Consider the following 12,056-nt stretch of genomic DNA (forward strand, 5'->3'; position numbering starts at 1 on the left):
CCCTGGAGTATTTCACCTAATATAATATCTAATATGTTGAAGATAGGCATGGAATCAAGAAGAAAGTTTTCATTCAGATCCAGTATTCTAATGAAATGACTTAAGTGTTACCAGCTCAATGTCCTTGTTTCATTAGGTAAGTTCCTGTTTTCATAGTTGTTTTTTCTATTTTTCTTTTTTATTTTAAGCAGAATTTTGTTTCGAGAAGAACTTAATGAAAAGAAAATAGAAGAAGGCAGACTGTGATGCACCAACCTTGGGGCAAAATCATCCACAAGAATCTATGAATTGAATGTGACAAGGACTGAAACAGGCACAACATTTGCATAAAACAGTTAAGTCTCCTGCAAGCTTTTCACTGTTATTTTATTAACAGAAAGTTTCAATTCTTAAAGTGAGAAAGATCATAAGTACACAGTTTTGCCTAGGGGCTATTAGCACCCAAGTGTGCCCTTTTAATTCTCTTCCAGAAAAGGAGAACAGAAAATAAAAGCCACTACATTACCAACAACAAAACTGGGGTGGGGGGAGCGATGTGTGTGTGTGTTAAGTTTTTCATCAGTGTATCAGTGGATTCTGTCAGTTACCTTTAAGAAAAGGAGAATACAAGTCACATGCCATTGACACCAGCTTATCTGCCAAGGAAGCGTATGTATTCCGTTTCTCGGGTTGGAGAAATATGTTATTTCTCCTATATTAGTGGTTTTCCTTCTCTGAGATGCTAGAGATACTGCTACTCTGCTTGATATGATATCAAGTCTATTTTTTGCAAAGAGAAGATTGATATATCCAATATGGTAACAATGATTTGTATGCTATAACTAAGCAGGTGTAAGTTTTACAGGTTTATAGGAAAACCCAGGATATGTGGTATTGAGTTATATCTGTCACCATGAATCCCTGTAGCATCAGGAATGTTAAAACCAAGCTCCTGTAGTACCATGTTGTCCGCTTAGACATATCTGAACAAATAAATCCCTGTAATGCACAAAAGGCAGTACAAAACATGGTTGTCACCTACTGACATTTATTAAGCAAAAAACTGGCAGCAAAAATATGTGAAGCTGATGTTGGTCATTGGGAATATGCAACTATTTATATTTTAAAAAGCATATATGTCAAAACAGAAAATGCAGTGTGATCTGGTATCTTACTGCCTGTTACAATTAAAGGAATATGATGTTTCCACCCCATAAGGGGAAACTATTTTTAAACAGTGGAATCACAAGGTGTGGTTTCATCATCAAAAGTTTTCTCTTGAGTTAAGAGTAAATTACTGAGAAAGGGAAAACAAATCCTCTGCATTTCAGGACACCAGATTATTCCTGTTGAAAAGGATTTTTCCATTGAAAAAACAAAAAAAAAAAAACAAAAAAACAGGTCAGTCTAAAACACTGGGCTACCCACCCTTCCATTATCACCTAGAAGCACAATCTGGTGGATGATTACCACTGGAGTGGTAATGAAGATATTCAGAGTAATCTTACAGTGTCATTTTAGTTCAGAAAACTAGTGCCTTTTGTTGAGAATTTCTGATCATCCCTGCTTACATTCACACTGTGGAGCAGTCTTGGAGCAGACAAGTTGTATTGCTTTCAAATGGAACTCAAACAGAAGTTGTTACCAGAGTGACATACACCTACTGCATTCAAACCAACAACCAGCAATGAATGCATGAAACCAGAGCAGAGCTAGTCTGAAGTAACACAACCCCTGCAAATGAATTCGATGTGGATATTGAGTCCTTGTCATCACCTTTTTGGGTTAAAGATCAACTCCAATTGCACTATTTGCTCTTGTGTATGCTCTTTCACTTAGTTAAAATAGAGGTAGACAGACTTACCTGCTTCTTTTCTTATGCTCTTGCAGGGCTCTAAAACAACATTGCAATAAATTATATAACAATAAATCACAAGTGTAACCCCTTACTTGTACATTTAACAAGCTTAATAAAAATGCCAATACACTGCAAGTTTAAAAAGCAAAAACGTTAATAGCATGATAGGATAGAAAGCCTATCTCCTAATATGCTCACTTTTTCAAACAGCAATAATGATACCGGAATGACCTATTTAATATCATCAGGTCTTTAGAAAGATGGAATTGTAATAATTTCCACAGCTTAAACATCCTAAAGTATTTTACAGACAAACCTAGAAGAAATTGGTTTCTTTCAATATGAAGAAAACCTGACAAGATTCTTGTATAGGAATGACATTTGAATAGACATGCTCCCGGAGGACACAGCAGTGCTGTCATCCTGCCTCAGTTTCCACACAGGACTCACTAGAGGTAGGAATTATCCCTTCACTTTTAGATGTTTCAGTCTCCTCCCAGAGGGAGGCTGCTGGTTAAAACCAAAATCCTTGATCAAAATGTTGGCCCATAAACCTCTCAGTAATGGAGAAGCCAATTGCTGTAGCTCACAGACCCCCCTACTCCTGAAGAATACTAAAATCAATTATTGAAGCCACACCTAAATCCCTTTAGGAATGAGGCCAGACTTCAAAATTGCTTCAATTCAAAGACAGTATCTTCACCCTTTGGTAGTCAGTTTTCCCTTCTTTTAAGCCTTCTACCCAGCCCAAATGCAGCAAATGTAATCTAGACCAATTCTATGCTTTTAATTCATGGGTGATCATAAAAGGCTAAAAAAAAGGCATAAAGGCATAAAAGGCATAAAAATAAAAAAATATAAAAAAAAAAGGACTTCCAGATTATCAATTTATTCTGAATACTGCTTGGAAAACACAAGCAGTAAGGATGTTGAGGATCATGAATATCCCCCCCCAAGTACTTAATACAAAACTCTTGAAGTTTCAGAACTATTGAAATACATGCTTGGGATTTAATTTAGCAAGGATTCAGAAGTAAGAGTGCCACCTAGTGCGTCACTATTTACCATTCCCTGTGGATTCTTGAATTAATGGGAAGTCTCCCACCTATATCTAAACTGGCAGAGAGTGTTTAGGAGGACTCTCTTTATTTTTCTTTTTGCTGCAGTGTATAGCACAGACATAAGTTAGGAGCTTAATGCAGAAATCGCTAGGAGGAAATTCTGTAGGGTATGTTACTCATAGGGCAGGCCAAGTAACCACAAATGATCATTGTCCTTAAAATCTATTAGGGTAATTCATTTCAGCTGGCAAGTTCTGACAGGCTGGAGAAAAGGGATATTCAGCTGTGATGTTAACATATATTCTGTTTCTCTTATATGTGTGCTGGTGTTACTTCATCTTGTGAAATTCAAATAGTCCTTGAGGACAGGCTTCATCTTTCTCCATAAATGTGCAAGTCCCGGCTGGTAAGTCTTCCATTTGGAGCACAGATGGGAACAGCTTAGAGGCTCTCTGGTCTAACACAATAATAAAATTCCTGTTGAACCTCAGTGATGTTCAACATGTAAACCTCTGTGAATTACAGTTCATTATTCATTAGATAACAATCAGTAAGGTATAATACTCCAAGGTCTGACTAATATTTTTAAAAAGAAAGTATGAGATGACAGTATTTAAAGAAAAAAAAGTATGAGATGACTGTTCCTGAGGTACAATATAGTCCTTGATCTGTTACACACTTTTCTTAATTTTTATTATTATTTTTCATTTAGTTATACGTATTAATTTCTAATTCTCACATCATGTCTTGAGATGTCTCAAGGCTTTTCAGCCAGAAGGCACAATCTTACAATAACAGGTTAGGTCACAGGGGTCCAATAGAGGAGTGGAAAGAAATCTGGGAAGGGGCAGCCTGGGTCAGCCTACAGAGTTCCCTGTCCTTCCCTGGTCCGTGGACTTCACCTTCCTTGCCATTCTCTTCCTCAAGCAGCAACTTCTCCTGAACAATTTGCAAGAAGCAACCCACTCCTACCTCTTTAAGGCAACCTGCTGTGCCTTCTGGGTGCCCTGCAGAGCCAGGTCAAGGCTGTGATGTGCTGTGGATGCACTGGAAGGCATGACTTTGCCTTTATGAAGGAGGTAAAGGCAATTAATTGCTGAGGGAGGCGTAGTCTCTAATGATACTTTTCATCCTGTCCCTCAGCAGGGATTCCAGCCTGTAAAGGCAGTAGGTGGCCCCTCCAATCTCCATCTGAAGAAGGGCAGGCTGCTAATCTCTGCCTATTGCTACCCTAGACATCTGATTTTTCTTACACCTCCTGTAAGCTCTGAGTTTTCCCTTCCCATAACTACATACTTTGTTCAGACCAGTTCTAATAAGCCAACACCACACTCATTCTTCTACTAGAAATAGTTACTTGCATTTTCTGTGTGGTTATGTGCATTTATGCCTCTGCCATCCATTTGGATTTATTCCCAGAACTTCTTCTCATTTGACGGCCATTGTTTTCTGTAATTTTTATGCCTTGTACCTGTGTTTATGGGAATGGTATTTTGTTCTGTCATATGCCCAGAAGGATCATTTACAAGGGAAGAAAAATATCATTATCTTTGCTAAACAGCTAGTGAGACTCAGACACAGAGGCTAAGTGACTTACCAAGCAGAAGTCATTGGCAAAGCTGTAAATAACTGAGTTATCTTCCCTCTTTGAATATACTGCCTTCTAGATGGAAAATAATAATAATATTTTAAAAAAATATCTCTGCTGATCACTGAGGAAGAGATAGAATGATAAATATGGCTGGTTCCAGTTCTATTACACTATTAAGTAAATCTTCACTTGTCAGGTAAAGCCATTGGTAACTCACTGTCATTAGTTTCAGCTCACTGCTTGTAGCCTGTAGAAACAAAGGCACTACATTGAACATCCATTTAGAAAGCAATTCCATAACTTTAAAATGCCACTGGTTTGCCATCACTGCTTTTGTAATTATTTCAAATCATTTCATAATATTTAGGGAAAGCTGTCTAAAAGTAATTGTATTACATCCAAGTTCATTTGTGAAAAACAACTACCTAACCCTGAAGCTGTTTTTTCTATACTGAGATGGCTCTTTTACATCTAATTTTTATTAAACTGTAGCGATGAGACAAATATTCAACATAAATTCAGAAGCTAAACATTAAAAAAAATGCTTGGTGCAATAAAGGCTACAAATCTCAAAGCAATCCAAGCAGAGAATGAAAAATGACAGGTCCGGTGGTTACATTAGCTGCTCACACAGTATATAAGTAATATTAATACTGTTGTGGGTTTTTAAATATGTTCTTAGAATAAAAAGCCCCTTCAACAAACTGATCAGATAAAAATCCTAACTCTAAGTCTGAAAGCCACTCCTGGAATATCATGAAAAAGGCGATTTGAGAATCTAATGACATTTTTTGACCTTTAGTACCAGACGCCCCCAAAAGGACATTTAGGCATTTGGAAGACGATCTCATAACCACAGATGTCCTTTCCAGCTTTTGTGTTTGTTTTTTGCCCAGCACCTTACCTGTAAAAGCTGGAGCTGTCCATCTTCTATTATATAAATTCAAGTGTTCTGTTGAAAGGATGCCTGGCAGTAGTCAGGGGACAAGAAACTGCTACATTACTGAAACATTACACTGCAAAGAAATGAAAAAAGAGTTATTCCCACATATTTTCTTAAGTTACTGGTTAGAAACCTGTTCACTTCCCCTAATCTGTGTTAGACCTTAAGTTTTCTGTATTTTGCATACCAAAGCTATGTTAATTCCACTGAAAATATCCAAGAAAAATCACATCTAAGGTGAAATGGAGGGGAACTTGCCCTAGAAATGGAATACACTTCCACAAATTAATGATGCATTCTCCTACTCGCTCAGAAACACAGGAAGGGGAAGATTAAATCAGTGGAAATTGGAGGTTTCCTACCATAAGATTTTAAGGGAAATCTTGGTGAGGAATATATAACGGAAACAGAATCAAGACAAAAATTCCTGTTGTATTTTTTGGAAGGGGAACTTTTATTATTAATGATGATATTGTATTGCAGAAATGTATATTTTCAGAAAGAAAACAAATGTAAACTGGTATTGTCAAATAGAAAAACTGATTTAAAAATTAAGATTTTGTAGTTATTGCACTAGTTATTTATAAATTTAGTTGTTGTTGCACTTTGCTATTGCACTAGTACTATGTAATCTAACCAATGATTTCATAAGGCTAGAATTGTATGTGAAACAAAACAATCACGCTTCATAAATTCTTTAAGGTACTGAATTAGAATTATAGTTTTCTAATGTAGAAACTTTTTAAAATTAAAAAAAATAAATCATATTACTGATACAGTATTTATTTTAAACAGTTAAATGAGGAACTCATAAATTATTCAAGTTCTTTTTAGCTAGCTAGGACTGACTGATAAAAATCAAGACTTTCCTTCCAGGGTGGTAACCATAACTTGATGCACTTACTAATGGACAATACAAGAAAGAAATTCTGTTCCATGATAAACATAGTTTCTTTCCTCTAGGGGAAAATAAAAAAAATAAAAATAAAGGATTATTTTTCCTAGGTTATTAGTGTTACCTAGTAAGTGACTCATCCATAAATTTTGACACAGAAGAAAACTGACTTTTGAAGAAGAGTACTGAGTCAGTGACTGACAAAAAAAAAGGGGGGGGGGGGTAAGTTATAAAATTCATATGCTACTTATAAGCTTGACAAATCCAAGGTCAAGCTGAATGAAGGGCGAAAAGGAGCAAAATTCATTGCAATATAAAAGGCGCATGATTCAGCTGGGCTTTGTCTAAAGCTATCTATCCAAAACTATAAATTTACTATGAAATTATACATTTTATATTACAAATACTGTAATAGGATTCTTGCAGTAATATTCAGTTCCAGATTCAGACATCTATCAAACGTATGTGCCGACATGTGAGATGTGACGTGTGAGACGTCTATGCCTTATGCTATCTTACGTCTATGCATAGCAAATGTGGATCTAGTCTTTGTAGTCACTGGCATCTCAGAAGGACTCAAGGGCAGCAGAATCCAGTTTCCTAAAAGAGTAACTACAGTCATCTGAAATGTTCTAGCAGATCCAAAATACATCACCGGAGGATTCTCCTGAGACTTAGAGAAGAATTGCATCCTTTGGATCAGCAGCTGGATGACTAACAGAATATTTGAAGGCATGCTCAGTGATGCTAGAAGGTTTAGAAGAGTGTTTCTTAAGACATAGAATCATAGAATATCCTGAGTTTGAAGGGACACATGAGGATCACCAAGTGCAACTCCTGACTCCATACAGGATAAACTAAGGGTTAAACCGCATATCTAAGAATATTGTCCAAAGCCTTCTTGAACACTGATAGGTGTGGAGCCATGACCACTTCCCTGTGGAGCCTGTTCCAGTGCCTGACCACCTTCTCAGTGAATAATTTTTTTTGTAATGTGCAGTCTGAAGTCCCCAGATGCACCTTCAATCTACTCCCTTGCATCCTATTTCTGATTACCAGAGAGGAAAGATCAGCACCTCTGTCTCCACTCCCTCTGACAAGAAAGTGAGGTCACCCTCATTGTTCACCATCATTATTCTCTAAGTTGAACAAACCAAGTGACCTCAGCCGCTTCTCTTGTCATGCCCTCTAGTCCTTTCACCTGCTGTGTTGCCCTCCTTTAGACACATTCTAATGTTTTTATATCCTTCTTATATTGTAGAGCCCAAGTAAATCCTCACCAGATTGTCAACTGAGAGACATTCCTCCAGTTCTGTGTGCCTGGATCTGCACGTGGTAGACATACAAGGTGTTGCTCAGTCCAAAATCCTAGGGAACTAGGGTTCTCCACTTGACCAAGCAAGTTGTCTTGCTCCTTCCTGACCCAAACCCTACCCAAAGCCTACCTCTCATCAAGTCTCTGTTGTCTTGTTTGTTTGTTTCTCTAGGTACACCAGATACATCCTAGTATACTGACAGTTCTACTCCCTGCCTGAACTCGTGCAGACCTTGCTGGCTGTGGATTGGAGAAATGCAGAACCATGGTCAGAAATGTGAAGTATTCCAGCGTGGGTGGGCCTTGAATGTGTCCTACACCTTAAGCATTGTGCAAAGTCAAAGGAAAGCCACAGAGAGGATGTGCTGTTGGGGCAGAGGGGAAAGAAAAGAAAAGGGGAGTCTGCAGCTGGTATTTCACCGGCTTCATACCATGCAAGCATGAAAAACTGCGGTCCTGCCAGAGCAATTTCAGATAATACCCAGGGAGTGGACTGCATTCATTGTATGCAGTGTAACATTTGCTTGTCAAAACTGTAGCTGCATTCAACAGGGGGAAGGGGAGGAAGCCATGTGCATGCTCTGATAAAGATATCTAGGAAGCACAAGCTTCTTCATGTGGCACATGTTCATTTTTTGCACAAAATTATGATCATTTATGTATCAAATACACAGCAGCCTCATAATTTTTTTGCTAGCAGCAAGAACTTTTGGAAATGATAGCAGCAACAGAGAACAGTCTGCTAACCAAAACCATAAGCATATTTGCCTGTCAGATCTTACAAAAACCTCAACTTTTATATATTTTAGATTAGTAAAATATTTACTGATTTTGCCTTGATCCCTTAAAAATAACTTACCTTCCTGGAGGATTCTCCTTAGTCTTTCATTCCCAGAAATCTCTGTGAAATAAAGGTATTTATTAACATTTTTAGAGCTAATAAGTGAAAAAAGACCTATTTTGATTTGTCAAAATCACTTGTAAAAATATCCTGATATATAAATATTGTATATTTTTAAATATTATGCATGCTTTTTAACATGGGCAACTACAGTTAAAACATTATGGAATCCTGTACAAGATAAATATGCAGACAATGAGAATTTATACTAATTGCTATGAAAAGTGCAAACAGAAGGGGAAGGCTGTAGTCCCACAGAGCACATATTAGTCTAGGATTCAGGACTGGTATATCTGATAGAAGAGTGCAAGGATGGTTTCAGATTCCCATCTGCTGGCAAACTCTGTACTCAAGCATATCAGTACAAAGACCAACTTTGTATGTAAGGTGAATAATGGGCAGAAAAAACATGGCAGAACTATCAAGATAGGAGTAGGAAAAAAATATTTTCTTGACTGCTGTTATGTAGATTTATAAAAAATATATACAAGAGTTCATAGCAACCTGTTGTAACATGGAAGAGACACACTGAATAAAATGTCAAAATTAGGTAGATATGGAACTAAGAATATTTGGATAGATATTTTAGAGAGATGGAGCTACTGTAGAGAGTTCAGCAAAGGGCCTTGAAAACAATGAAGGTACTGAAACATCTTCCAAATGAAGAAAGGTTGAAAGAGCTGGGACTTTTCAGACTGGAGAAGAGAAGGCTCAGGGAGAATCTTTTCAATGTGGATAATTACCTGAAGGGAGGGTGCAAAGAAGATTGAGCCAGGCTCTTTTCAGTGGTGCCCAGTGGCACCAGAAGTAATGGGCACAAATGCAAACACAGGAAGGTCCATCTGAACAACAGGTAACATTTCTTCACTGTGAAGGTGGTGAACCTGGAACAGGTTGCTTGGGTGATCTCCTTCCTTGGAGCTATTCAGAAGCTCTCTTGATGTGATCTTGGGCAACCTACTCTAGATGGCCCTGCTTGAGCAGGGACGGTTGGACCAGATGACCTGCAGAAGTCTCTTTCAACCTCAACCATTAATTTTGCAAAAATTTCTTGCAAGAGTATTTTTTCATCCCACTCTAACTAGATTTTAGAATACTTATACAGAAACAGCCTATACTAAAAATGAGCTACATTGCAAACATCTTCAAGTTACAAAACAAATAGCTTGAGCTGGAAAAGATGAAGTTAATTTTGATTTATTTCCTGCGTTACATTTGCATTCTGATGTAACCTTTTAGGTATAAAAACATGTTTTGTTTTGTTTTGTTTTCTCTGCAGGTTTAATACCTCAATCATACGTTGCTTGGATAGTGTGCAGTGAATGGAGTGGTGTTAAAGCCAGTAAAGATACATTTCACGCAGAACAAATCATCTGTCTTGGCTCGTTATGCAATGCATTGTCCTATAGAATTTCCTCTAAATACACAATGGGTTCCTAGATAAAGCATAAGTTTTTCTCCTCTGTATTGTTCACTCTTTTTTCTTGAAAAAGTTAATTAAGCAGAGCAGGCCAACAAAATTTCTTCTAAGGAGATAAAATTAAAAAAAAAAAAAAAGAGCAAAGGGCAAAGTTCTTCAACTTGCATACATCTAAAATTAATTAGAAAATCCTGTATCTAAATCTACAAGTACATTTGTTTCTATCCTAGTGCTTTTGAGGTCTGAAATGTGGGGATACATTTTATATGCAAGTACAAAATATGTGGCTCAAAATTTTCTTTTTTTAACTGTAATGGGAGTTTTTTGTAATCTTGCACATTATTTCAAATGCGTGAATTCCATTCAATACAAAAAAAAAATAATCCTCTCTATTGAAACTGTTCTAATCTAAAGCATAAAACAACCCTTATACATATGAAATACTTGTTATTAAACTGCTAAAATATAGCTGACAGAAACAGAATTCATTGGTGGAAGCAAAACTAGAGGGCATTTCTATTTTAGCTGATCAGCATCTATCTCCTTGTGACGTAGACAAAACTAAATTAAAATTAGCAACATCTGAGAAGAAATGGATAAACTTTGAACCTACTTCTGGATATCCTCAACATGCAGACTATCAGCTGAGCCAAATGAATATTCTCTACAGAGCAGATTTATAGGGCTTGGTACTTTCAGTTTTAGAAGTTGATAAGTAAATTTTGAAAGTGGCAATCCAAATCAATTCTATGATAAAATCTGCCAGCTTATTGTGAGAACGTGTCATGGTTATAATAATTGCAATGACTTAGCCTCAGTTTTTAGGAAACTCTGGGAAATATACAATTAAGAAAGAAGATCTACAAAACGTTTTAGCAGTAGGAACAATGAAATGAAAGAAAGTGTCTCTATGTCATTCAACTCTAGTGGCACAGGAAGTTAGGCCCAAGCTACTAAGAGCTCACAAAAAAAGGTAAAATCACCTCTTTCCAAGAATTTCCAAGTCAAATACAATTCTGTTTATATTCCATATTATTTTATTCTGTTCCAAGCAATGAGATTTATCTCATGTACCTTGAAAGAGAAGGGTGCATTCAGAAAGAACCTTGTTTTATTCAAACAGAATTTTCCTTTTCTTCATTGTACTGCTGTAATTTCTAATCAGTTGCATGTGCCACACTTAAGAAAAGAAAGGTCCCGTAAAATTCAACCTTTGCTTGCAAGGTGTTGAGCTAATAATACTCAGCATTTTTTTTGCAGCAGTACCTAGAAACCAACAAGCCAGATGCCCCTGCTGAGAATATCTCAGATATCTTGCAATCTATATGCTGTGCTCGAATACATTATAAATATGCAACCTCTTAGTCATGACTCATGTCAGTTGCTGTTGTCTTCTCTGTTTTATTGGTCTTTGCTCAAACATCTTCACTCTGTTAACAAGTATTTTTCCAGAACCACAGTGCCCAGAAAACTGACAGTAATGTTACAGGGTTTCATGTAAGCCCCACTTCATTTAGCTGAGTAATGTGATTAAAATTTGACAGATTTCCACTCTAGTTTGTGCTAAAAAAAAAAAAAAAAAAAGGTTTTTTTGCAGGCAGGGATCCACTGTGGAACAAAGAACATCAGGTATTTGCATGACTGTCCAATTAGTCAGTGAATCTCTAATCCAGTGTCTTGGCAGCGCAGAGGCACTGACTTGTCGGCAGTAGCAAGCATACTGTTCAACCTGCAAGAAGGAAATATTGACAGCAGTAGCTGTGACATCTACTCCTTGCATAGACAGATATACTGAAGTCACGACCAGATAAAGTGAATTAGAATTATATATCACCTGGAAGAAGGAAGAGGGAGAAAAACACAGTTTCTACATTATAGTCATAAACTAAATGGGAATAGATGTCTACAGAGAGAAGAATTAAAGAGGTTCCATTGAGAGGCATGATGGAGAACATCTTTATAGTGAAATATTGCTAAGATTTTATTATAGATAGATGAATGCCATCACAAGATTGAAATGAGGAAGATTTAAATAGCATATAAATAAATAAAAAAGGTGGATAGAGCATTTGTCTCACAGGCTGAACAGATGA

At 36.9% G+C, this 12,056-nt stretch overlaps 1 long non-coding RNA gene across 1 annotated transcript; it reads left to right on the forward strand.

The window, feature by feature from the left end:
* The first annotated feature begins 511 nt into the window (after positions 1-511).
* On the forward strand, positions 512-10,243 carry LOC308192569. Its single transcript, XR_013948895.1, has 4 exons — positions 512-648; positions 2,138-3,304; positions 7,815-7,910; positions 9,823-10,243. It is a non-coding gene; the product is annotated as an uncharacterized lncRNA (long non-coding RNA).
* Positions 10,244-12,056: the final 1,813 nt, after the last annotated feature.

This window comes from Anser brachyrhynchus (genome assembly GCF_964034855.1).
Source record: "Anser brachyrhynchus genome assembly, chromosome: 3".
NCBI lineage: Eukaryota > Metazoa > Chordata > Aves > Anseriformes > Anatidae > Anser > Anser brachyrhynchus.